This window comes from Canis lupus, chromosome 5 (assembly GCF_048164855.1).
Source record: "Canis lupus baileyi chromosome 5, mCanLup2.hap1, whole genome shotgun sequence".
NCBI lineage: Eukaryota > Metazoa > Chordata > Mammalia > Carnivora > Canidae > Canis > Canis lupus.
Genome location: NC_132842.1, coordinates 58141818 through 58169530, shown reverse-complemented (window position 1 = coordinate 58169530; position 27713 = coordinate 58141818). Strand labels below are relative to the sequence as shown.

Below are 27713 nucleotides of genomic sequence, written 5' to 3'. Positions count from 1 at the left end.
ACAGTTTTTTTGAGTGCATATCGAACATTCTCCACAATAGACCACATACCCCTTCACAAATCAGCCCTTAACAAGTACAAAAAGATTAAGATTATACCAACCACAATGATATGAATCTTAAGGTCAACCACAAGAAAAAAGATTGGAAATACCACAAATACATGGGGGTTAAAGAATATCCTCCTGCTAATAATGCATGGGTTAACCAGGAAATTAAAGTAGAAACTTAAAAATACATGGAAGGAAATGAAAATGAAAACATGAAGGTAATATTAAAAGATGTGTTAAGTGATCCTCTGATTTTCACACGTGCTCTTCTTAACCTCCATTGTGGAGCTCATCCCATTCCTCCCAGGAATTTGGAATTAATCACCCAGCCAGCATAGTAACTTCCTTGCTTGCCTATTGATTCAGAGGCATGAAGAGCTCAAAGTGGCCAGGCAGCAGTTTCAATTTCCGGATCAGTGGGATTGTTTTTGTGTCTCTCTTTGTAACTGAGACCTCTAGGCCAGCAGAATATAAAATCGTGGGAGCAGAAAGTAAACAGTTTGCAAGTAGATCATGAAGGATTATAGAGAGTGGTACCACTTCCAGTTCCAGGCCTTGATTTCTGCACCTGTGAATGTGCCCTATGGGAGAAACAGCATCATATATTAAAAGCAGATTTCAAACATATATAGCCCTCTGGAGAAGCTTGTCCTAGCCTGCAAGGAATTGTCACCCAGCTGGCACAAAAAGTGCTTCTTTTTTTAATTTTTTTCTAAAATTTATTTTTATTGGTGTTCAATTTGCCAACATATAGAATCACATCCAGTGCTTATCCCTTCATGTGCCCCCCTACGAGCCCATCTCCCTGTCTCCCCCCATCCCCCCGCCACCAACCTCCCTTTCTACCACCCCTAGTTCATTTCCCAGAGTTAGGAGTCTCTCATGTTCTGTCTCCCTTTCTGGTATTTCCCACTCATGTTTTCTCCTTTCCCCTTTATTCCGTGTCACTATTTTTTATATTCCCCAAATGAATGAGACCACATAATGTTTAGTTTATCCTTCTCTGATTGACTTATTTCCACTCAGCATAATATCCTCCATTTCATCCACGTCAAAGCACACTGTGGGTATTTGTCATTTCTAATGGCTGAGTAATATCCCATTGAATACATAAACCACATCTTTATCCATCTAAACCACATCTTTATCCATTCATCTTCCAATGGACACTGAGGCTCCTTCCACAGTTTGGCTATTTTAATGCTTGTTTAATGCTATAAACATCAGGGTGCAGGCATCCCGGCGTTTCATTGCATCTGTATTTTTGGGGTAAATCCCCAGCATTGAAATTGCTGGGTTGTTGGGCCGCTGTATTTTTAACTCTTTGCAGAACCTCCACAAACTTTTCCAGAGTGGCTGCACCAGTTCACATTCCCACCAAAAGGGCAACAGGATTCCACTTTCTCCGCATCCTCTCCAACATTTGTGATATCCTGCTTTGTTAATATTCCCCATTCTCACTGGTGTGAGGTGGTATCTCCTTGTGGTTTTGATTTGTATCTCCCTGGTGGCCAGTGATACAGAGCATTTTCTCATGTGCTTGTTGGCCATGTCTATATCTTCCTCTGTGAGATTTCTGTTCATGTGTTTTGCCCAGTTCATGATCGGATTGTTTGTTTCTTTGCTGTTGAGTTTAATATGTTCTTTATAGATCTTGGAATCTAGCCCTTTATCTGATACATCATTTTCAAATATATTCTCCCATTCTCAAGTTTGTCTTTGAATTTTGTTGACTGTATCCTTTGCTGTGCAAATGCTTCTTCTCTTGATGAAGTCCCAATAGTTCATTTTTGCTTTTGTTTCTCTGGCCTTCATGGATGTATCTTGCAAGAAGGTACTGTGGCTAGGATCAAAAAGGGTTTTGCTTGTATTCTCCTCTTGGATTTTGGATGGAATCTTGTCTCCCATTAAGATCTTTCATCCAATTTGGGTTGATCTTTGTGTTTGGTGCAAGAGAGTGGTCTAGTTTCATTCTTCTGCATGTGGATGTCCAATTTTCCCGGCACCATTTATTGAAGAGACTGTCTTTTTGCCAGTGGATAGTCTTTCCTATTTGTGGAATATTAGTTCACCATCAAGTTGTGGGTCCACTTATGGATTCTCAGTTCTGTTCCATTGACCTATGTGTCTGTTTTTGTGCCAGTACCACACTGTCTTGATGACAACATCTTTGTAGTACAGGCTGAGACCTGGCATTGTGATGCCCCCAGCTATGGTTTTCTTTTTTAATATTCCCCTGGGTATTCGGCATCTTTTCTGATTCCACACAAATCTTAAAATAATTTGTTCCACCTATCTGGAGAAAGTCCATCGTATTTTGATAGGGGTTGCATTAAACGTGTAAATTGCCCTGGGTAACATTGACATTTTCACAATATTAAGTCTTCCAATCCAAGAGCATCGAGTATTTTTCCATCTCGTTGTGTCCTCCTCACTTTCTTTCAGAAGGGTTCTGTGATTTTTATGGGATAGATCCTTTACCTCTTTGGTTAGGTTTAATCCTAGGTATCATACTTTTGGGTGCAATTGAAACGGGATTGACTCCTTAATTTCTCTTCTTTCAGTCTCACTGTTAGTGTATAAAAATGCCACTGACTTCTGGTCATTGATTTTGTATCCTGCCACACTGCCAAATGGCTGTATGAGTTCTAGCAATCTTGGGGTGGAGTCTTTTGGGTTTTCTAGGTACAGTATAATGTCATCTGCCAAGAGGGAGAGTTTGACTTCTTCTTTGCCAATTTGAATGCCCTTTATTTCTTTTTGTTGCCTAATTGCTGAGGCAAGGACTTCTACTACTCTGTAGAATAGCAGTAGTGAGAGTGCTCATCCCTTTCCTGTTCCGGATCTTCGGGGAAGGGCTCCCAGTGTTTCCCCATTGAGAATGATATTTTCTGTGGGCTTTTCATAGATGGCTTTTAAGATGCTGCGGATTGTTCCCTCTATCCCTATACTCTGAAGAGTTTTGATCAGGAATGGATGCTGTATTTTGTCAAATGCTTTCTCTGCATCTATTGAGAGGATCCGATGGTTCTCGTTTTTTCTCTTGCTGATATGATCAACCACATTGATTGCTTCATGGGTGTTGAACCAGCTTTGTGTCCGGGGATAAATCCCACTTGGTCATGGTGAATAATCTTCTTAATGTTCTGTTGGATCCTCTTGGCTAGTCTCCTGTTGAGAATTTTTGCATCCATGTTCATCGGGGTTATTGGTCTGTAATTCTCCTTTTTGGTGGGTTCTTTGTTTGGTTTTAGAAATAAAGTGACGTTGGGTTCATAGAATGAGTTTGGAACGACTCCATCTCTTTTTATCTTCTGGAACAGCTTTAGTAGAATAGGTTGATAGAATTCCCCCGGGAAGCCATCTGGCCCTGGACTTATGTGCCTTGGGATGTTTTGAGGACTGCTTCATTTTCCTCCCCGGTAAGCAGCTTGTTCAGGTTTTCTATTTCTTCCTGTTCCAGTTTTGGTAGTTTGTGGTGTTCCAGAAATGTGCCCATTTCTTCTAGATTGCCTAATTTAATGGCATACAGCTGCTCCTAATAAGTTTTTTAAATTGTTTGTATTCTTTGGTGTTGGTGGTCATCTCTCTTTTCTCATTCATGATTTTATCAATTTGAGTCCTTTCCCTCTTCTTTTTAATAAGGCTGCCTAATGATTTATCTATCTTATTAATTGTTTCAAAGAACCAACTCCTGGCTTTGTTCATCTGTTCCACATTTCTTCTGATCTGCATTTCATTGAGTTTTGCCCGAATGTTTAATAACTCTCTTCCTCTGCTGTGTTTAGGATCAATTTGCTGGTTTTTTCTCCAGCTCCTTTAGGTGCAAGGTTTGCTTTTGTATTTGAGTTCTTTCCAGTTTTTGAATGGATGCTCGTATTGTGATATATTTCCCCTCAGGACTGCTTTTGCTGTTTCCCAAAGATTTCCAATGGTTGTACTGCGTTCTCATTAGTTTCCAAGAATCTTAATTCTTCTCTAATTTCCAGCTTGATCCTTTCATCTTTTAGCAGAATGGTCCTTAAGCTCCACGTGTTTGAAATCCTTCCAGAGTTGTTCTTGTGATTTAGTTCTAATTTCAAAGCATTATGGTCTGAAAAGATGCAGGGGACGATCCCAATCTTTTGGTATTGGTTAAGACCTGATTTGTGGCCCAGTATGTTGTCTAATCTGGAGACAGTTCCATGTGCACTTGAGTAGAATGTGGATTCAATTGTGTTTGCATGGAAAGTTCTGTAAAGGGATCCCTGGGTGGCGCAGCGGTTTGGCGCCTGCCTTTGGCCCAGGGCGGGATCCTGGAGACCCGGGATCGAATCCCACGTCGGGCTCCCGGTGCATGGAGCCTGCTTCTCCCTCTGCCTGTGTCTCTGCCTCTCTCTCTCTCTCTCTCTCTGTGACTATCATAAAATAAATAAATAAAAAAATTAAAAAAAAAAAAAGAAAGTTCTGTAAATATCTGCGAAATCCATCTGGTCCAGTGTATCATTTAAAGCTCTTGTTTCTTTGGAGATGTTGCGCTTATAAAACCTGTCGATTGTGGAAAGTGCCACATTCAAGTCACCACGTATAAGTGTATTATTATCTAAGTATGTTTTAACTTTGGTGATTAAATGATTGATATACTTGGCAGCTCCCACATTCGGGACATAAAGATTGATGATTGTTAGGTCCTCTTGTTGGATAGATCCTTTAAGTATGATTGATATAGTGTCCCAATTCATCACTTACTGCAGTTTGTGAAGAAATGTAGTATATCTGATCTAAGGATGGCTACCCTGCTTTCTTTGGAGGACCATTGGAATGGTTCGTTTTTCTCCAACCTTTTATTTTCCAGCTGTAGGTTTCCTTATGTCTAAAGTGAGTCTCTTGTAGACAGCAAATAGATGGGTTTTGCTTTTTTATCCAGTCTGAAACCGCAGCTGCACATTTAATGGGGTCATTAAGCCCATTCACGTCCAGAGTTACTATTGAAAGATCTATATTTCGTGTCATCATGATCCCCATTCAGTCCCTGTTTTTGTGCATTGTTCCCTTGGACTTCCTCTATTACAGAATCCCCCTTAGTATTTCTTGCACAGCTGACTTCGTGGTCACATATTCTTTCGGTTTCTGCCTATCTTGGAAGCTCTGAATCTCTCCTTCTATTCTGAATCAGAGCCTTGCTGGATACAGTATTCTTGGCTGCATGTTCTTCTCATGTAGGACCCTGAATATATCCTGCCAGCCCTTTCTGACCTGCCAAGTCTCTGTGGAGGGGTCTGCTCTTATGCTAATACTTCTCCCCATAAAATTTAGAGATTACTTGTCTCTTGCTGCTTTAAGGAAATTCTCTTGATCTTTCGAATTTGCAAGTTTCACTATTAAATATCCAGGTGTAGAGCGGTTTTTATTGATATTGGGGTGGGATCTATCTATTTCCTGCATCTGAATGCCTGTTTCCTTCACCAATTTACGGAAGTTTTCAGCTATGATTTGTTCAATTACATATTCTAGACATCTGTCCCTTTTGGTACCCCCGGAAACACCAGATAAACATAGATTTTTGTTTCTAAGGCTGCTATTTTTTCCCCTTAACCTATCCTCATGATCTTTTAGTCGATTTCTCTTTTTTCCTCAGTTTCCCTCCTTGCCATCAACTTGACTTCTATGTCACTCACCCGTTTAGTTGATTTTTAATTTCGGCCTGATATGATCTAAATTCTGCAGTCATGAAGTCTCTTGAATCCTTCATGCTTTTTTCGAGAGCTACCAGTAGCCTTATAATTGTGCTTCAGAATTGGCTTTCTGACATTGAACTGTAATTCAAATTTTGTAACTCTGCGGGAGAGAGAGCTGTTTCTGATTCTTTTGTGAGGTGAGTTTTTCCTTCTAGTTATTTTACTCAGTGCAAAATGGCCAAAAACAAGTTTTATTGGGAAAATAAAAAAAAGACAGAAGAGAAAGAAGAAAAGAAAAATAAAGAAGAAAAAATAATAAAAAGAAAAAAAGAAAGGAAAGATAAAAGAGAATAGAATAAAAAAAGGGTGGGGGGAAGCAAATCGAAATCAAAAAACAGAAAACAAGGGGGAGTATCCTCTCATTTTCTATCCTGTAAATCCCTCTGCTTCCCCTGAAACTTTCCAGTGCTTCTTGGTCAATAATTTCTTTTTTCCCCTGTCCTTCTAGCTGGTCTTCTGTGGGAGAGGCCTGCTGTGCTGATTTTCGGGTTTTAGCACTTGGGGGAGCTGCTCAGCCCCCTCCCTGGTGAGGGAGGCTCAGTGAAAGATGTTTAACCTCTTTATCCGTTGAGGCCACTGTGAGGTTCAGTGGGGTTGTTTATCCTGTGAGGCCCCAGGAGGAACAACGACAGTAGAGGCGGCCAGCTCTGGAGTCCTGGACTAAGCTCCCGCAGTAGCTATGGAGCTTGCAGTCTGAAGAAGCCTGGATGCTCTGGGGGCACGGGCCGCTGATCTGCCCAGCTCGGGGCCACCCGGCGGCAAGAGTGTCCTTGCTGTCCTGAGGCTTCCTGGCTTCTGCCTGTCCCGGGGGAGGCGCCGGATCTTGGGCTGAGTCCCCGGCGCACTGTGCTCCCAGGCCTGAGCTGTTGGAATCGTGCTACAGGCCGCCCAGCCCCCTCCATGGGGAGCCTCTGCCCGAGCGCATTCTGAGCAGTTCCCAGGGCCACGCAGCCCCCTGCACGGAGCCTCTGCCTGAGCCGCTTCCGAGCTGCGCCCCGGGTCGCGCAGCTCCCTCCCAGCGGAGCCGCTGCCTGAGCCACCTCCAAGCTGTTGTGGGGGCCCCACGGGATGCACGCTGCAGCCCTTTCGGGAGCTCGGCTGCGGAGTGGGGCGCGCTCTCCCTGGGTCGCTGGTGCTCTGTTAGTGTCCCAGGGAGGCTGAGGCCATCCCCGCCCTCCTGGGATCCTGCTCCAACTCCCGGGAAGATTGGTTAAACCCCTGCTTCTCCAGGATGGGGCTTTCCTGTCCTGGGGACACTCGCTATGGCCTTAGCCCAGGTCCTCGCGGGCCCCTCCCACTTGGATGCCTTTTGTTTCTTTATTTCTTCCCCCACCCCGTCTTTCTACCCTGATAGAAGCGTGAACTCTTCTCACTGCAGTATTCCAGCTGTTCTCTCTTTAAATCTCAGGCCGAATTCATAGGTTTTCAGGAGGATTTGAAACTTAGGTAATTTTTGGAGACAGGTGACTTGGGGACCTTACTCTCTGCCATCTTGCCCCTCCTACTCTGTTTTCCGTTTAAAATTGTCTCTAGGCAACGGTATCAGGAGGCTCAATGAGAAAGCCATCTGACATTGGCCACCTGAGCTGCATGGTGATTGGCCACCTGAACCAGGCCCCTCTGAGAGCGTGTGTGATTGGCCAGGGCATGGCGGTGACATCACAGAGGGGCACCCTGATGCACCTGGGTTGATATAAAAGCATGACAACCGAGCAGGTGCCCGTGATGACAGAGATGGCACTTCAGCCACAGATCTCCCTGCTCTCCCTCAGGTTGTCTGCCCTGTTTTCTGCCCATGCCCATGGCAAGCCCCCGGACCACCCTCCTGCCCCAGTCCTCTCACCAAGACTTTGGGGTCCACCTGCATGTTTGCACATCCATTCATCCCCCTCTGTGGTCCTGAGAGTCCTCAAACCCACAGCAGGCGACTCTTGCTCCCATTTCCCACTAAGAGGTTGGCCTGGCTGCTCACGGACATATTCGCAGGTGGACTGTGGGAGCGGGACACCAGGAATCGCTACCATGGGTATTCAGGCAGAGGGCAAATGCCTCTCCGACACCCCTGGGGTCAACCCGGGGCTCAACACAGGAAAGCTGTGAGTCCCTGTCCTGAGGGAACCCAGGGCACTCACTGCTTCTCTGCAGCTCTCCAACCCAGCTCAGTACAGGGCACACGAATGCCCTTAACCTCCACTCCACCCCCATGTGTACAGTGTTTGCAGTGCCTCCAGGCACCCGGCAGAGAAGGGATTGTAGGAAACAAGTATGTCCTGGGACAAGGAGTCACCACATCACTGGACATGGTGGGGGTCATTGGAACACGGGCCCTCAGACCACAAGCTGCCTGCCCCAGCTCAGTAGTGGACAAATGGATGCTCCAGATCCCTGCTGACCAGGCGCCCATTCACCACAAACCCTCGAACACAGCAGGACATGGAGAAATTCAGTCCCCTGAACAGAGCACCTACCAGGATCCCTCAACTGGGAACCCTCTTAACCCTCGTGCCCCCGGGCATGTGAGTCACCCAGACACTGGATCTCTATCAAAATACCATGGACTTTCTTCAGAGAGTTGGAACTACTTATTTTAAGATTTGTGTGGAATCAGAAAAGACCCCGAATAGCCAGGGGAATATTAAAAAGAAATCCACAGCTGGGGGCATCACAATGCCAGATTTCAGGTTGTAATACAAAGCCGTGATCATCAAGACAGTGTGGTACCGGCCCAAAAACAGACACATAGATCAATGGAACAGAATAGAGAATCCAGAAGTGAACCCTCAACTTTTCGGTCAACTAATAACAAAGGAGGAAAAACTCTCCACTGGAAAAAACAGTCTCTTCCATAAATGGTGCTTGGAAAATTGGACATCCACATGCAGAAGAATGCAACTAGACGACTCCCTTGCACCATACACAAGAGAAACTCAAAACGGATGAAAGATCTCAATGTGAGACAAGAGTCCATCAAAATCCCAGTGAGAACACAGGCAACACCCTTTTTGAACTGGCCACATTAACTTCTTGAAGATTCACCGATGAAGGCAACACAAACAAAAGCAAAAATGAACTATTGGGACTTCATCAAGATAAGAAACTTTTGCACATCAAAAGAAACTGTCAACAAAACTAAAAGACAACCTACAGAATGGGAGAAGATATTTGCAAATGACCTATCAGATAAAGGGCTAGTGTCGAAGATCTCTAAAGAACTTGCTGAACTCAAGAGCAAAGAAACAAACAGTCCAATCGTGAAATGGGCAAAGACATGACCAGAAATTTCACAGGAGAAGACACAGTCATGCCCAAAAAGCACGTGAGAAAATCCGCTGCTTCACTTGCCATCAGGGATATACACATCTAAATCACAATTGGATACCACCTCACACCAGGGAGAAGGGTGAAAATGAACAAGACAGGAAACAACAAATGTTGGAATGAATGTGGAGAAAGGGGAATCCTCTTGCACTGTTGGGGGGAATGTGAACTGGTGCAGCCACTCTGGAACACTGAGTTGTGGTTTGTCAAAGAAAGTTAAAAATAGAACTTCCCTAAACCCAGCAATTGCACTGCTGGGGATTCACCCCAAAGATACAGATGCAATGAAAGACCGGAACACCTCCACCCCAATGTTTATTACAGCAATGTCCACAATTGCCAAATTGCGAAAGAAGCCTCGGTGTCCATCGAAAGATGAATGGATAAAGGAGCCGTGGTCTATGTATACAATGGAATATTACTCAGCCATTAGAAACGACGAGTAACCACTATTTGCTTCGATGTGGATGGGACTGGAGAGTGTTATACTGAGAGAAATAAGTCACTGGGAGACAGACAAATATTATACGGTCTCATTCATTTGGGGAATATAAAAAATAGTGAAAGGGAATAAAGGGGAAAGGAGAAAAAATGAGTGAGAAATAATAGAAAGGGAGACAGAATATGAGAGACTCCTAAGTCTGGGAAACGAACTAGGGATGGTAGAAAGAGAGGAGGGCAGGGGGTGGGGGGGAATGGGAGACATGCACTGAGGGGGGCATTTGATGGGATGAGCACTGAGTGTTATTCTATATGTTGGCAAATTGAACACCATTAAAAATAAATTTAAAAAAATAAAAAAAATAGAAGTTGCAGCCATAGTACCAGCTAGTTGGCAATTCCTTGCAGGCTATGACAACGTTCTCCAGCGGGCTCTATATATTCCAAATCAGCTTCTAATATCAATGCTCTTTATCTCATAGCTCACATTCATAGGTTCAGGACTCAAGGACTGGAACTGGAAGTGGTACTGCTCACTATAACTCTTCATGATCTCTTTGCAAAATGTTTACATTCTGTTACCACGATTTTATCTTCTGCTGACATAAAGGTCTCAGTTTCAAGAGAGACACAAAAAAAATCCCAGTGATCTGGAAATTGATACTGCTGCCTGGCCACTTTTCGCTCTTCATGCCTCTGAATCAATAGGCAAGGAAGGACGTTACTATGCTGGCTGCGTGATTAATCCCAAATACCTGGAAGAAATTGGATGAACTCCACAATGGAGGTTATGTAGAGCCTGTGTGAAAATCAGAGGATCACTTAAGACATCTTTTAATATTACCTTCATGTTTTCCTTTTCATTTCCTTCCATGTATTTTTTAATTTATACTTTAATTTCCTGGTCAACCAATTCATTCTTAGCAGGATGATATGGTTTAACCTCCATGTATTTGTGATCTTTCCAAATTTTTTCTTGTAGTTGACCTTAACTTACATATCATTTTGATTGGAAAATACGCATGGTGTACTCTTCATTTTTTGTACTTGTGAAGGTCTCATTTGTGACCTGGTATGTGATCTATTCTAGAGAATGTTTCATATGCACTCAAAAAGACTGTGTACTCTGCTGTTTTAGGATTAAATGTTCTGAATATATTGTTAAGTTCCAAAAACAAAAATAAAAAGAAAAGAAAAGAAAAGAAACGACAAATACCCACCATTTGCTTCGATGTGGATGGATTAGGAGGGTATTATGCTGAGAGAAATAAGTCAATTGCAGAAGGGCAATCATTTTATGGTCTCATTCATTTGGAGAATATAAAAAGTGAAAGGTAATTAATGGAAAACGGGGGAAAATGAGTGAAAATATCAATTGAGGATGACAGAATATGAGAAACTTCTTATTCTGAGAAACTAACGAAAGGGAGGTGCTGGGATCCCTGGGTGGCGCAGTGGTTTAGCGCCTGCCTTTGGCCCAGGGCGCGATCCTGGAGACCCGGGATCGAATCCCACATCGGGCTCCCGGTGCATGGAGCCTGCTACTCCCTCTGCCTGTGTCTCTGCCTCTCTCTCTCTCTCTCTCTCTGTGTAACTATCATAAATTAAAAAAAAAAAAGAAAGGGAGGTGCTTTGGGGGTTATGGTGACTGGAAGTTGGGAGCTGAGGGGGGTCTTTGAAGGGAGGAGCCCAGGGTTTTAAGCTGTATGTTGGCAAATTTAATTCTCATTTAGGAGCCTATGAGAACCTTTCCAACTGGGAAGACTTTTTAAAAGTTTTTTAATTTCTTTTTTATTGATGTTCAATTTGCCAATATATAGAATAAAACCCAGTGCTCACGCTGTCAAGTGCCCACCTCAGTGTCCGTCATCCAGTCACCCATACCCCCCCTCCCCGCCTACCTCCCCTTCCACCACCCGTAGTTCATTTCCCAGAGTTAGGTGTCTTTCATGTTCTGTCTCCCTTTCTGATATTTCACACTCATTTTTCTCCTTTCCCCTTTATTCCCTGTCACTATTTTTTACATTCCCCAAATGAACGAGACCATATAATGTTTGTCCTCCTTCGACTGACTTATGTCATTCAGCATAATACACTCCGGTTCCATCCACGCCTAAGCAAATGGTGGGTATTTGTCGTTTCTAATGGCTGAGTAATATTCCATTGTATACATAAACCACATCTTCGTTATCCATTCATCTTTCGATGGACACCGAGGCTCCTTCCACAGTTTGACTATTATGGACAGTGCTGCTATGAACATAGGGGTGCAGGTGTCCTGGCGTTTCATTGCATCTGTATCTTTGGGGTAAATCCGAGCAGTGCAATTACTGGGTCGTAGGGCAGATCTATTTTTAATTCTTTGAGGAACCTCCACACTGTTTTCCAGAGTGGCTGCACCAGTTCACATTCCCACCAACAGTGCTGGAGGGTTCCCCTTTCTCCACATCCTCTCCAATATTTGTGGCTTCCTGCTTTCTTTTTTCCAGTGCATAGTCTTTACAGCTTTACAGCATTCTCACTGATGTGAGGTGGTATATCATTGTGGTTTTGATTTGTATTTCCATGATGACAAGTGATGCGGAGCATTTGCTCATGTGCTTGTTTGCTTGTTGGCCATGTCTATGTCTTCCTCTGTGAGATTTCTGTTCATGTTTTTGCCTATTTCATGATTGAGTTGTTTGTTTCTTTGCTTTTGAGTTTAATAAGTTCTTTATGGATCTTGGAAACTAACCCTTTATCTGATACGTCATTTGCAAATATCTTCTCCCATTCTATAGGTTGTCTTTGAGTTTTGTTGATGGTATCTTTTGCTTTGCAAAAGCTCCTTATCTTGATGAAGTCCCAATAGTTCATTTTTGCTTTTGTTTCTCTTCCCTTCGTGGATGAATCTTGCAAGAAGTTACTGTGGCCAATTTTTAAAAAGGTGTTGCCTGTGTTCTCCTCTGGGATTTTGGTGGAATTTTGTCTCACATTTAGATCTTTCATCCATTTTGAGTTTTTCTTTGTGTATGGTGTAAGACAATGCTCTAGTTTCATTCTTCTGCATGTGGCTGTCCAATTTGCCCAGCACCATTTTTCGAAGACACTGTCTTTTTTCCAGTGCATAGTCTTTACGGCTTCGTCAAATATTAGTTGACCATAGAGTTGAGGTTCCATTTCTGGGTTCTCTATTCTGCTACATTGATCTATGTGTCTGCTTTCGTGCCAGTACCACACTGTCTTGATGACGACAGCTTTGTAGTACAATGTGATATCTGGCATTGTGATGCCCCCGGCTCTGGTTTTCTTTTTTAATAAATAGACTCCAGTGGGGGAGAGCCCCCAAGAGGAGCCAGGCTAACGCAGGGCAGCAGAGCCTCCAGGACAGGAAAGCCCAGGCCAGGAAAATCAGGAACTTTACCAATCTTCCCGGATGGAAAGGCGCTCACAGGGAACTCCGGCAGGATCCCAGGAGGGGCAGTGGAGCCCCCAGGTTCCCAGGGTGACTAACAGAGGAAGTGGGGAGACTGCGCCAAACACCATGGGCCGAGCTCCGAAAAGGGCTGGAGCGTGAGCCCAGCGGGCCCCAGGAGCAGCTCAGGTGGCGGCTGGGGTAGCGGCTCGGCGAGGAGGGGGATGCGCATCTCTGGGAGAATGATTCCAGTGGTGCAGGCCCCAGGCCAGGGTGCCAGGGGACACAGCCCCTGATCCAGCGATTCCCTTGGGACAGGTGGTGGCCGGGAGGACACAGGACAGCGAGGACGCTCCTGCCGCCGGGCACACCCGAGCTGTGCAGGTCAGTGCCCCCCACACTCGGAGCATCCAGGCTCCTGCGAACTGGGAGATGCAGGACTTACTGCGGGAGCTGACTCCAGGGCTGGAGAGCTGGCCGCCACCAGTGTGGTTGTTACTCCCTATGTCACCTTGTGCCTGAGATGGAACTGGACCCCCAGGGAACATGGGCCTCACAGGATGAAAAGGTCCCACAGAGCTGTGCACCCGGCAGGGAGCGGAGCAGCTCCCCCAGCAGCACACACCTGACAATCAGCAGAGTAGGCCGCTCCCCCAGAAGACCAGCTGGAAGGAAAGGGGAAGAGCAAGTTCTTGACCAAGCAGCGCTGGAAAGATCCAGGGAAAGTCGAGGGACTGACAACACATAGAATCAGAGGAAACCCCTCCTTGTTATTTTTTTAAATTTTGAAATGTTTCTTGTTTTTTGTTGTTTTGTTTGTTTTTGTTTTTGTTTTTTCTTTTCACTCTTCTTTTCTTTATTTCCTTTCTTTTTCCATTGCAACTTGTTTTTTAGGCACTCTGCACTGATCAAAATGACTAGAAGGAAGAACTCACCACAAATGAAACCATGAGATACAGTCCTCTTTCCCACAGAATTACAGAAATTGGGTTACATTTCGATATAAGATTGCCAATTCAGAAGCACTAATATAAAGCTACTGGTGGCTCTGGAAAAAAGCATGAAGGATTCAAGAGACTTCATGACTGCAGAAGTTAGATCTAAACAGGCCGAAATTAAAAATCAATTAAATGAGATGCAATCCAAACTGAAGGTCCTAATGATGAGGTTAATGAGATATAAAATGAGTGAGTGACATAGAAGACAAGTTGATGGCAAGGAGGGACGCTGAGGAAAAAGAGTAAACAAAAGTCCATGAGGAAAGGTTAAGGGAAATAACTGAAAGCCTCAGAAGAAAAAAATCTACGTTTACTGGGGATTCCAGAGGGTACCAAAAGGAACAGAGGACCAGAAAGTGTATTTGAACAAATCATAGCCAAGAACATCCCTAACTTGGGGAAGGAAACAGGCATGTAGAACCTGAAGATAGAGTGATCTGCCCCTAACATCAATAAAAGCCCTTCAACACCCCAATATTTCATGGTGGAACTTCCAAATTCTTAGGATAAAGAGAAGATCCTCAAAGCAGCAGGAGACAAGAGATCCCTAAACTTTATGGGGAGAAGTATTAGGTTAACAGGAGACCTCTCCACAGAGACCTGGAAGGCCAGAAAGGGCTGGCAGGATATAGTCAGGGTCCTAAATAAGAAGAGCTCAATTTGCCAACAAATAGCATATCACCCAGGGCTGATCCCTTCAAGTGCCCCCCTTAGTGACCGTCATCCAGTCACCCCAACCCCCCAAGAACCTCCCTATCCACTATCCCTTGTTCATTTCCCGGAGTTATGACTCTCTCATATGCTGTCATCCTCAATTGATATTTTCACCCATTTTCTCTCCTTTTCCCTTCATTCCCTTTCACTATTTTTCATATTCCCCAAATGAATGAGACCATATAATGATTGCCCTTCTCCCATTGACTTATTTCTTTCAGCATAATAAGCCAGTTCCATCCACATCGAAGCAAATGGGGGGTATTTGTCATTTCTCTTCTTTTCGTTTCTTTTTTTTTTTTTTTTTGAACGTAACAAATATATTCAGAATATTTCATCCTAAAACAGCAGAATACACAGTCCTTTTGAGTGCATATGAAACATTCTCCAGAATAGGTCACACCCAGGTCACAAATCAGCCCTTAACAACTACAAAAAGATTAAGATTATACAATGCATATTTTCCAACCACAATGCCATGAAACTTAAGGTCAACCACAAGAAAAAAATTGGAAATACCACAAATACATGGTGGTTACGGAATATCCTCCTGCTAACAATGAATGGGTTAACAGGGAAAATAAAGTATAAATTAAAAAATACATGGAAGAAATGAAAATGAAAACATGAGGATAATATTAAAGGATATCTTAAGTGAAACCGGTGGGAGGGGGGCAAGACAGCAGAAGAATAGGTTCCCCAAGTCACCTGTCCCCACCAAATTACCTAGATAGCCTTCAAATCATCCTGATAATCTAGGAATTCGGCCTGAGATTAAAAGAGACAACAGCTGGAATGCTACAGTGAGAAGATTTCATGCTTCTATCAAGGTAGGAAGACCGGGTGGGGGAAGAAATAAAGAAACGAAAGGCATCCAAGGGAGAGGGGCCCCGCGAGGACCTGTGCTAAGGAGGAGGAGAGTGCCCCAGGACAGGAGAGCCCCGCCTGGCGAAGCAGGAGTTTCACCAACCTTCCCGGACAGAAAGGGGCTCGCAGGGAGTTAGAGCAGGATACCAGGAGGGGCGGGGATGCCCTCAGGCTCCCTGGGACACTAACGGAGCACCTGTGCCCCAGGGAGAGCTCACCACACCCCCGCAGCCGAGCTCCCTAAAGGGCTGCAGCATGCCCAGTGGGTACCGGGAGCAGCTTAGAGTCGGCTCAGGCGGCGCAGGCGGCGGCTCAGTATGGAGGGGGCTGTGCAACCCTGGGAGCAGCTTGGAGGCGGCAGAGGCAGAAGCTCTGCGTGGAGGGGGCTGCCGGGCCACGGGAGCAGCTCAGAGGTGGCTCGGGCGGCGGCTCCCGTGGAGGGGGCTTCGCGGCATGGAGCGCGAATCCAACAGCGCAGGCCCTGGAGCAGAGGCCGCTCGGGACACAGTCCAGGATCCGGCGCTCCCCCGCGGACAGGCTGAAGCCAGGAGGGCACAGGACAGCAAGGACACTCCTGCCCCGAGCTGAGCAGATCAGCAGCCCCGACCCCGGAGCATCCAGGCCCCTGCAGACTGAGAGCTCCGCAGTTCCTGCAGGAGCTGAACCCGGGGCTCCAGAGCTGGCCACCGCCACTGTTGTTGTTCCTCCTGGGCCCTCACGGGGTAAACAACCCCCACTGAGCCTCACAGTGGCCTCACCGTATAAACAGCTTAACATCTTTCACTGAGCCCTTCACCGGGCAGGGGGCAGAGCAGCTCCCCCAAGTGCTAACACCTGAAAATCAGCACAGCAGCCCCCTCCCCCAGAAGATCAGCTAGAGGGACAGGGGCAAAACAAATTATTGACAAACCAGCACTGGAAAGTTCAAGGGGAAGTCAAGGGATTCACAGTATACAGAATCAGAGGATATAACCCCTTGGTCTTTTTTGTTTGTTTTTTGATTTTTATTTTCTGTTTGCTCCCTGCCCCTTTCTTTTTCTTTTCTTCTCTTTTTTCTTTATTCTCTTTTTTTTCTTCTTTTTTTCTTTTTCCATTTTTTCTTTTCTTTCCTTCTTTCTCTTCTCTCTTTTTCTCCTTTTCCTAATACAACATGTTTTTGGCCACTCTGCACTGAGCAAAATGACTAGAAGGAAAACCTCACCTCAAAAGAAAGGACCAGAAACAGTCCTGGCTCCCACTGAGTTACAAAATTTGGATTACAATTCAATGTCAGAAAGCCAATTCAGAAGCACTATTATAAAGCTACTGGTGGCCCTAGAAAAAAGCATAAAGGACTCAAGAGACTTCATGACTGCAGAATTTAGATCTAATCAGGCAGAAATTAAAAATCAGTTAAATGTGATGCAATAAAACCTAGACCTCCTAACGATGAGGGTTAATGAGGTGGAAGAACGAGTGAGTGATATAGAGGACAAGTTGATGGCAAAGAGGGAAACTGAAGAAAAAAGAGACAAAAAGTTAAAAGATCATGTGGATAGATTAAGAGAAATAAGTGACAGCCTGAGGAAGAAAATTCTACGTTTAATTGGGGTTCCCGAGGGCCCCAATAGGGACAGAGGTCCAGAATATGTATGAACAAATCATAGCTGAAAACTTCCCTAATCTGGGAAGGGAACCAGGCATTCAGATCCAGGAAATAGAGAGATCCCGCCCTAAAGTCAATAAAAACTGTTCAACACCTCGACATTTAATAGTGAAGCTTGCAAATTCTGACGATAAACAGAAGATCATTAAAGCAGCAAGAGACTAGACATCCCTAACTTATATGGGGAGAAATATCAGATTAACAGCAGACACGTCCAGAGAGACCTGGCAGGCCAGAAAGGGCTGGCAGGATATATTCAAGGTCCTAAATGAGAAAAACATGCAGCCAAGAATGCTTTATCCAGCAAGTCTCTCATTCAGAATAGAAGGAGAGAGAAAGAGCTTCCAAGACAGGCAGGAACTGAAAGAATATGTGACCATCTAAACAGCGCTGCAAGAAATTTTAAGGGGGACTTTTAAAATTCCCCTTTAAGAAGAAGTCCAATGGAACAATCCACAAAAACAGGGACTGAATAGGTATCATGATGACACGAAATACAGATCTTTCAATAGTAACTCTGGACGTGAATGGGCTTAATGACCCCATCAAAAGGTGCAGGGTTTCAGACTGGATAAAAAATCAGGACCCATCTAATTGCTGTCTACAAGAGACTCATTTTACCTAAGGACAGCTACAACCTGAAAATAAAAGGTTGGAGAACCATTTACCATTCCAGTGGTCCTCAAAAGAAAAGGAGGGGTAGCCATCCTTATATCGGATAAACTAAAATTTATCCCGAAGACTGTAGTGAGAGATGAAGAGGGACACTATATCATACTTAAAGGATCTATCCAACAAGAGGACTTAACGATCATCAATACATATGCTCCGAATGTGGGAGCTACCAAATATATCAATCAATTAATAACAAAAGTTAAGACATACTTAGATAATAATACACTTATACTTGCTGACTTCAATCTAGCACTTTCTACACTTGAAAGGTATTCTAAGCACAGCATCTCTAAAGAAACAAGAGCTTTAAATGATACACTGGACCAGATGGATTTCACAGATATCTACAAACTATGTCCAAACGCAACTGAATACACATTCTTCTCAAGGCCACATGGAACTTTCTCCAGAATAGACTACATACTGTGTCACAAATCAGGTTTGAACCGATACCGAAAGATTGGGATCGTCCCCTGCGTATTCTCAGACCATAATGCCTTGAAATTAGAACTAAATCACAAGAAGTTGGGAAGGACTTCAAACACATGGAGGTTAAGGACCATCCTGCTAAAAGATGAAAGGGTCAACCAGGAAATTAGGGAAGAATTAAAAAGATTCATGGAAACTAAGGAGAATGAAGATACAACCGTTCAAAATGTTTGGGATACAGCAAAAGCAGTCCTGAGTGGGAAATATATCACAATAGAAGCATCCATCCAAAAACTGAAAGAACTCAAATACAGAAGGTAACCTAACACCTAAAGGAGATAGAGAAAAAACAGCAAATAGATCTGACACCCAGCAGAAGAGAGTTAATAAAGATTCGAGCAGAACTCAATGAAATCGAGACCAGAAGGACTGTGGAACAGATCAACAAATCCAGGAGTTGGTTCTTTGAAAGAATTAATAAGATAGATAAACCATTAGCCAGCCTTATTCAGAAGAAGAGAGAGAAGGCTCAAATTAATAAAATCATGAATGAGAAAGGAGAGATCACTACCAACACCAAGGAAATACAAACAATATGAAAAACATATTATGAACAGCTATATGCCAATAAATTAGGCAATCTAGAAGAAATGGACGCATTTCTCAAAACCAGAAATTACCAAAACTGGAACTGGAAGAAATAGAAAACCTGAACAGGCCAATAACCAGGGAGGAAATTGAAGCAGTCATCAAAAACCCTCCAAGACACAAATTCCAGGGCCGGATGGCTTGCTGGGGAATTCTATCAAATGCTTAAAGAAGAAACCATACCTATTCTACTAAAGCTGTTTGGAAAGATAGAAAGAGATGGAGTACTTCCAAATTCGTTCTGTGAGGCCAGCATCACCTTAATACCAAAACCAGACAAAGACCCCACCATAAAGGAGAATTATAGACCAATATCCCTGATGAACATGGATGCAAAAATTCTCTACAAGGTACTAGCCAATAGGATACAACAATACATTGAGAAGATTATTCACCATGACCAACTAGGATTTATCCCCGGGATACAAGCTGGTTCAACTCTCGTAAAACAATCAATGTGTTTGTCCTTCTCCAATTGACTTATTTCACTCAGCACTTGCTCAGCACTTGCACTTGAGTGAAATAAGTCAATCGGAGAAGGACAAACATTATATGTTCTCATTCATTTGGGGAATATCAATAATAGTGAAAGGGAATAGAAGGGAAGAGAGAAGAAATGGGTAGGAAATATCAGAAAGGGAGACAGAACAAAAAGACTCCTAACTCTGGGAAACGAACTAGGGGGGTCGAAGGGGAGAAGGGCAGGGGGAGGGGGTGAATGGGTGACGGGCACTGAGGGGGGCACTTGATGGGATGAGCACTGGGTGTTATTCTGTATGTTGGCAAATTGAACACCAATAAAAAATAACTTTATTATTAAAAAAAACAATCAATATGATTCATCACATCAGCAAGAGAAAAAACAAGAACCATATGATCATTTCAATAGATGCAGAGAAAGCATTTGACAAAATACAGCATCCATTCCTGATCAAAACTCTTCAGAGTGTAGGGAGAGAGGGAACATTCCTCAACATCTTAAAGCCATCTACGAAAAGCCCACAGCTAATACCATTGTCAATGGGGAAGCACTGGGAGACTTTCCCTTAAGATCAGGAACAAGACAGGGATGTCCACTCTCCCCACTGCTATTCAACATAGTACTAGAAGTCCTAGCCTCAGCAATCAGACAACAAAAAAATGAAGGGCATTCAAATTGACAAGAAGAAGTCAAACTCTATCTATTCATTGATGACATGATACTCTCTAGTGAAAACCCAAAACACTCCACCGCAAGATTGCTAGAACTCATTCAGCAATTTGGCAGTGTGGCAGGATACAAAATCAATGCCCAGAAGTCAGTGGCATTTCTATACATTAACAATCTGAAGAAAGAGAAATTAAGGAGTCAATCCCATTTACAATTGCACCCAAAAGCATCAGGTAGATAGGAATAAACCTAACCAAAGACGTAAAGGATCTATACCCTAAAAACTACACGACACTTCTGTGTCACGGGCCCCGTGAGCAGCTCGAAAGGGCTCGGGCGGCGGCTCCGCGGAGGGGGCTGCACGGCCGGGAGCACGAATCCAACAGCGCTGGCCGGGAGCACAAGGCGCTGAGGACACAGCCCAGGATTCCGCCTACCCCCGGACAGGCAGAGGCCGAGAGGGCCCAGCACAGCAAAGACGCTCCTGCCCCGAGCTGAACAGATCAGCGGCGCCGCCCCTGGAGCATCCAGGCCCCTGAAGACAGAGAGCTCCGTAGTTCCTGCAGGAGCTGACTCCGGGGTTCCAGAGCTGGCCGCCGCCACTGCGGTTGTTCCTCCTGGGGCCTCCCGGGGTAAACAACCCCCACTGAGCCCTGCACCAGGCAGGGGGCAGAGCAGCTCCCCCAAGTGCTAACACCTGAAAATCACCACAACAGGCCCCTCCCCCAGAAGACCAGCTACATGGAAGTCAAGGGACTTAAAGTATACAAAATCAGAAGATACTCCCCGTGTTGTTGTTTTTGCTTTTTGATTTCTGTTTGCCTCCCCCACCCTTCTTTTTTGTTTCTTTCTTTTTCTTTTTTCTTTTTTTCTTTTCTTCCTTTTTTCTTTTTTCTTTTTCTCTTTTCTTTCCTTCTTTCTCTCTTTTTCCAAATACAACTTATTTTTCGCCACTCTGCACTGAGCAAAAGGACTAGAAGGAAAACCTCATCTCAAAAGAAAGAATCAGAAACAGTCCTCTCTCCCACAGAGTTACAAAATCTGGATTAAAATTCAATGTCAGAAAGCCAATTCAGAAGCACTATTATACAGCTACTGGTGGCTCTAGAAAAAAGCATAAAGGACTCAAGAGACTTTATGACTGCAGAATTTAGATCTAATCAGGCAGAAATTAAAAATCAATTGAATGAGATGCAATCCAAACTAGAAGTCCTAATAACGAGGGTTAACAAGGTGGAAGAACGAGTGAGTGACATAGAAGACAAGTTGATGGCAAAGAGGGAAACTGAGGAAAAAAGAGAAAAACAATTAAAAGACCATGAGGATAGATTAAGGGAAATAAGTGAGCCTGAGGAAGAAAAACCTACATTTAATTGGGTTTCCCGGGGGCGCCGAAAGGGACAGAGGGCCAGAATATGTATTTGAACAAATCATAGCTGAAAACTTTCCTAATCTGGGAAGGGAAACAGGCATTCAGATCCAGGAAATAGAGAGAACCACCCCCCCAAAATCAATAAAAACCGTTCAACACCCCGACATTTAATAGTTAAGCTTGCAAATTCGAAAGATAAAGAGAAGATCCTTAAAGCAGCAAGAGACAAGAAATCCCTGACATTTATGGGGAGGACTATTAGGGTAACAGCACACCTCTCCACAGAGACCTGGCAGGCCAGAAAGGGCTGGCAGGATATATTCAGGGTCCTAAATGAGAAGAACATGCAGCCAAGAATACTTTATCCAGCAAGGCTCTCATTCAAAATGGAAGGAGAGATAAAGAGCTTCCAAGACAGGCAGGAACTGAAAGAATATGTGACCTCCAAACCAGCTCTGCAAGAAATTTTAAGGGGGACTCTTAAAATTCCCCTTTAAGAAGAAGTTCAATGGAACAATCCACAAAAACAAGCACTGAATAGATATCATGATGACACTAAACTCATATCTGTCAATAGTAACTCTGAACGTGAATGGGTTTAATGACCCCATCAAAAGGCGCAGGGCTTCAGACTGGATAAAAAAACAGGACCCATCTATTAGCTGTCTACAAGAGACTCATTTTAGACAGAAGGACACCTACAGCCTGCAAATAAAAGGTTGGAGAACCATTTACCGTTCAAATGGTCCTCAAAAGAAAGCAGGAGTAGCCATCCTTACATCAGATAAACTAAAATTTACCCCGGAGACTGGAGTGAGAGATGAAGAGGGATAAAATCTCACACTTAAAGGATCTATCCAACAAGAGGACTTAACAATCCTCAATATATATGCCCCGAATGTGGGAGCTGCCAAATATTTAAACCAATTAATAACCAAAGTGAAGAAATACTTAGATAATAATGCACTTATACTTGGTGACTTCAATCTAGCTCGTTCTACCCTTGATAGGTCTTCTAAGCACAACATTCCAAAGAAACGAGAGCTTTAAATGATACACTGGACCAGATGGATTTCACAGATATCCACAGAACTTTACATCCAAACTCAACTGAATACACATTCTTCTCAAGTGCACATGGAACTTTCTCCAGAATAGACCACATACTGGGTCACAAATAGGGTCTGAACCGATACCAAAATTGGGATCGTCCCCTGCATATTCTCAGACCATAATGCCTTGAAATTAGAACTAAATCACAACAAGAAGTTTGGAAGGACCTCAAACACGTGGAGGTTAAGGACCATCCTGCTAAAAGATGAAAGGGTCAACCAGGAAATTAAGGAAAAATTAAAAAGATTCATGGAAACTAATGAGAATGAAGATACAACCTTTCAAAATCTTTGGGATGCAGCAAAAGCAGTCCTAAGGGGGAAATACATCACAATACAAGCATCCATTAAAAAATTGGAAAGAACTCAAATACAAAGGCTAACCTTACACCTAAAGGAGCTAGAGAAAAAACAGCAGATAAATCCTACACCCAGCAGAAGAAAAGAGTTAATTAAAATTCGAGCAGAACTCAACGAAATCGAGACCAGAAGAATTGGAACAGATCAACAGAACCAGGAGTTGGTTCTTTGAAAGAATTAATAAGGTAGATAAACCATTAGCTAACCTTATTAAAAAGAAGAGAGCGAAGACTCAAGATAATAAAATCATGAATGAGAAAGGAGAGATCACTACCAACACCAAGGAAATACAAACGATTTTAAAAACATATTATGAACAGCTATACGCCAATAAATTAGGCAATCTAGAAGAAATGGACGCATTCCTGGAAAGCCACAAACTACCAAAACTGTAACAGGAAGCAATAGAAAACCTGAACAGGCCAATAACCAGGGAGGAAATTGAAGTAGTCATCAAAAACCTCCCAAGACACAAGAGTCCAGGGCCAGATGCCTTCCCAGGGGAATTCTATCAAATGTTTAAAGAAGAAATCAGAGATACCTGGATGGCGCAGCAGTTTAGCACCTGCCTTTGGCCCAGGGCGCAATCTTGGAGACCCGGGATCGAATCCCACGTCGGGCTCCGGGGGCATGGAGCCTGCTTCTCCCTCTGCCTATGTCTCTGCCTCTCTCTCTGTGTGTGTGTGACTATCATAAATAAATAAAAATTTTTAAAAATCTAAAATCTTTTAAAAAAATAAATAAATAAATAAAATAAAGAAGAAATCATACCTATTCTACTAAAGCTGTTTGGAAAGATAGAAAGAGATAGGGTACTTCCAAATTCATTCTATGAGGCCAGCATCACCTTAATTCCAAAGCCAGACAAAGACCCCACCGAAAAGGAAAATTACAGACCAATATCCCTGATGAACATGGATGAAAAATTCTCAACAAGATACTAGCCAATCGGATCCAACAGTACATTAAGAAAATTATTCACCATGACCAAGTAAGATTCATCCCCGGGACACAAAGCTGGTTCAACACTCATAAAACAATCAATGTGATTCATCATATCAGCAAGAGAAAAAACAAGAACCATATAATCCTCTCATTAGATGCAGAGAAAGCATTTGACAAAATACAGCATCCATTCCTGATCAAAACTCTTCAGAGTGTAGGGATAGAGGGAACATTCCTCAACATCTTAAAAGCCATCTACGAAAAGCCTACAGCAAATATCATTCTCAATGGGGAAGCACTGGGAGCCTTCCTCTAAGATCAGGAACAAGACAGGGATGTCCACTCTCACCACTGCTATTCAACATAGTACTGGAAGTCTAGCCTCAGCAATCAGACAACAAAAAGACATTAAAGGCATTCAAATTGGCAAAGAAGAAGTCAAACTCTCCCTCTTGGCCGATGACATGATACTCTACATGGAAAACCCAAAAGCCTCCACCCCAAGATTGCTAGAACTCATACAGCAATTTGGCAGTGTGGCAGGATACAAAATCAATGCCCAGAAATCAGTCGCATTTCTATACACTAACAATGAGACTGAAGAAAGGGAAATTAAGGAGTCAATCCCATTTACAATTGCACCTAAAAGCATAAGATACCTAGGAATAAACCTAAGAGGTAAAGGATCTATACCCTAAAAACTATAGAAGACTTCTGAAAGAAATTGAGGAAGACACAAAGAGATGGAAAAATATTCCATGCTCATGGATCGGCAGAATTAATATTGTGAAAATGTCAATGTTACCCAGTGCAATTTACATGTTTAATGCAATCCCTATCAAAATACCATGGACTTTCTTCAGAGAGTTAGAACAAATTATTTTAAGATTTGTGTGGAATCAGAAAAGACCCCGAATAGGCAGGGGGATTTTAAAAAAGAAAACCATAGCTGGGGGCATCACAATGCCAGATTTCAGGTTCTACTACAAAGCTGTGGTCATCAAGACAGTGTGGTTCTGGCACAAAAACAGACACATAGATCAATGTATCACTATAGACAATCCAGAAGTGGACCCTGAATTTTATGGTCAACTAATATTCGATAAAGGAGGAAAGACTATCCATTGGAAGAAAGACAGTCTCTTCAATAAATGGTGCTGGGAAAATAGGACATCCACATGCAGAAGAATGAAACTAGACCACTCTCTTTCACCATACACCAAGATAAACTCAAAATGGATGAAAGATCTAAATGTGAGACAAGATTCCATCAAAATCCTAAAGGAGGGGATCCCTGGGTGGTGCAGTGGTTTGGCGCCTGCCTTTGGCCCAGGGCGCGATCCCGGAGACCCTGGATCGAATCCTACATCGGGCTCCCGGTGCATGGAGCCTGCTTCTCCCTCTGCCTATGTCTCTGACTCTCTCTCTCTCTTTCTCTCTCTCTCTCTGTTACTATCATAAATTAAAAAAAAAATTTAAAAATCCTAGAGGAGAACACAGGCAACACCCTTTTTGAACTCAGCCACAGTAACTTATTGCAAGATACATCCACGAAGGCAAAAGAAAGTAAAGCAAAAATGAACTATTGGGACTTCATCAAGATAAGAAGCTTTTGCACAGCAAAGGATACAGTCAACAAAACTAAAAGACAACCTACAAATGGGAGAAGATATTTGCAAATGACGTATCAGATAAACGGCTAGTTTCCAAGATCTATACTTATTAAACTCAACACCAAAGAAACAAACAATCCAATCATGAAATGGGCAAAAGACATGAAGAGAAATCTCACAGAGGAAGACATAGACATGGCCAACATGCACATGAGAAAATGCTCTGCATCACTTGCCATCAGGGAAATACAAATCAAAACCACAATGAGATACCACCTCACACCAGTGAGAATGGGGAAAATTAACAAGGCAGGAAACAATAAATGTTGGAGAGGATGCAGAGAAAGGGGAACCCTCTTACACTGTTGGTGAGAATGTGAACTGGTGCAGCCACTCTGGAAAACTGTGTGGAGGTTCCTCAAAGAGTTAAAAATAGACCTGCCCTACGACCCAGCAATTGCACTGTTGGGGATTTACCCCAAAGATACAGATGCAATGAAACGCCGGGACACCTGCACCCCGATGTTTCTAGCAGCAATGTCCACAATAGCCAAACTGTGGAAGTAGCCTCGGTGTCCATCGAAAGATGAATGGATAAGGAAGATGTGGTTTATGTATACAATGGAATATTACTCAGCCATTAGAAACGACAAATACCCACCATTTGCTTTAAGGTGGATGGAACTGGAGGGTATTATGCTGATTGAAGTAAGTCAGTCAGAGAAGGACAAACAGTGTATGTTCTCATTCATTTGGGGAATATAAATAATAGTGAAAGGGAATAGAAGGGAAGGGAGAAAAAAAAGACTCCTAACTCGGGGAAACGAACTAGGGGTGGTGGAAGGGGAGGAGGGCGGGGGGTGGGGGTGACTGGGTGACGGGCACTGAGGGGGGCACTTGACGGGATGAGCACTGGGTGTTATTCTGTATGTTCATAAATTGAACACCAATAAAAAATTAATTTATTTAAAAAATAATTAAAAATAAAGAAAAAATAATAATAATTTACTATTGGTTCCTGTGCATATTGTTTTCTCAATATTTTTACCCGAGCAGAAGCGTATCAATAGGTCAAGATTGAAAATCGTACAACTGTGACAGTATTTATATTAGCCAGATTGACGGAGGACACAAAACTGAAGATTGTGCTATTTGTCTTCCTGCTCCTCACCTACTTGCTAAGCATCTCAGGCAACTTAGTTATTATTACCCTCACTTTGCTGGACTCACATCTCAAGACCCCTATGTATTTCTTTCTTTGAAATTTTTCTTTCTTAGAAATTTCTTATACGACAGTCTGCATCCCCAAATTGCTTGTAAGCATGGCCACTGGTGATAAAACCATTTCCTTTAACTGTTGTGCAACTCAGTTGCTTTGCCTTCCTTCTTGGAGCATCTGAATGTTACCTCCTGGCTGTCATGTCCTACAATCGTTATGTAGCCATCTGCAAGCCCCTGCATTACACAACCATTATGAGCAGCAAAATCTGTATCCAGCTAGTTCTTAGCTCTTGGATCACTGGTTTCCTCATCATCTTTCCAGGACTCATTTTAGGCTTAAGCCTGGACTTCTGTGATTCCAATGTCATTGATCATTTCTACTGTGACACTGCTCCCCTCCTGCAGATCTCCTGCACAGACAGACACGTGTTGGAAATGATGAGTTTCATCTTAGCTTTGGTGACTCTGCTGGTCACTTTGGCATTAGTAATTCTATCATACACATATATTGCCCTAACAATTTTAAAAATTCCTTCTGCCAACCAGAGAAAAAAGCTTTCTCCACCTGTTCTTCTCACATGATTGTCATCTCCCTCTCATATGGCAGCTGCATCTTTATGTACCTTAAACCCTCAGTCAAACAGAGGATATCCTTGATGAAGGGAGTGGCAGTTCTCAATACTTCTGTTGCTCCACTTTTGAATCCCTTTATTTATACTCTAAGGAAACAGCAGGTGAAGCAAGCATTTTATTTTTCTGTTCCATTGTAAGCTTTCTCAATTTTTAAAAACATTTTTAGGGGATCCCTGGGTGGTGCAGCGGTTTGGCGCCTGCCTTTGGCCCAGGGCGCGATCCTGGAGACCCGGGATCGAATCCCACATTGGGCTCCCTGCATGGAGCCTGCTTCTCCCTCTGCCTATGTCTCTGCCTCTCTGCCTCTCTCTCTCTCTCATAAATTAAAAAATAAAATTAAATTAAAAAAAAAAAAAATGTTAAAAAAACATTTTAAAAAAATATTTTTCTTATTTATTCATGAGAGACACAGA

The 27713-nt window shown here is 43.2% G+C and overlaps 1 long non-coding RNA gene and 1 pseudogene across 1 annotated transcript; one reads left to right on the top strand and one right to left on the bottom strand.

Annotated features, from left to right (window-relative positions):
- Window positions 1–247: 247 nt before the first annotated feature.
- On the bottom strand, window positions 248–7668 carry LOC140633794 (uncharacterized). The gene is made up of 2 exons (XR_012031385.1): window positions 5706–7668; window positions 248–629 (listed from the first exon to the last, which is right to left on the bottom strand). It is a non-coding gene; the product is annotated as an uncharacterized lncRNA (long non-coding RNA).
- Window positions 7669–8065: 397 nt separating this feature from the next.
- On the top strand, window positions 8066–27437 carry LOC140634483 (olfactory receptor 6C74-like; annotated as a pseudogene).
- The last annotated feature ends 276 nt before the right edge of the window (window positions 27438–27713 follow it).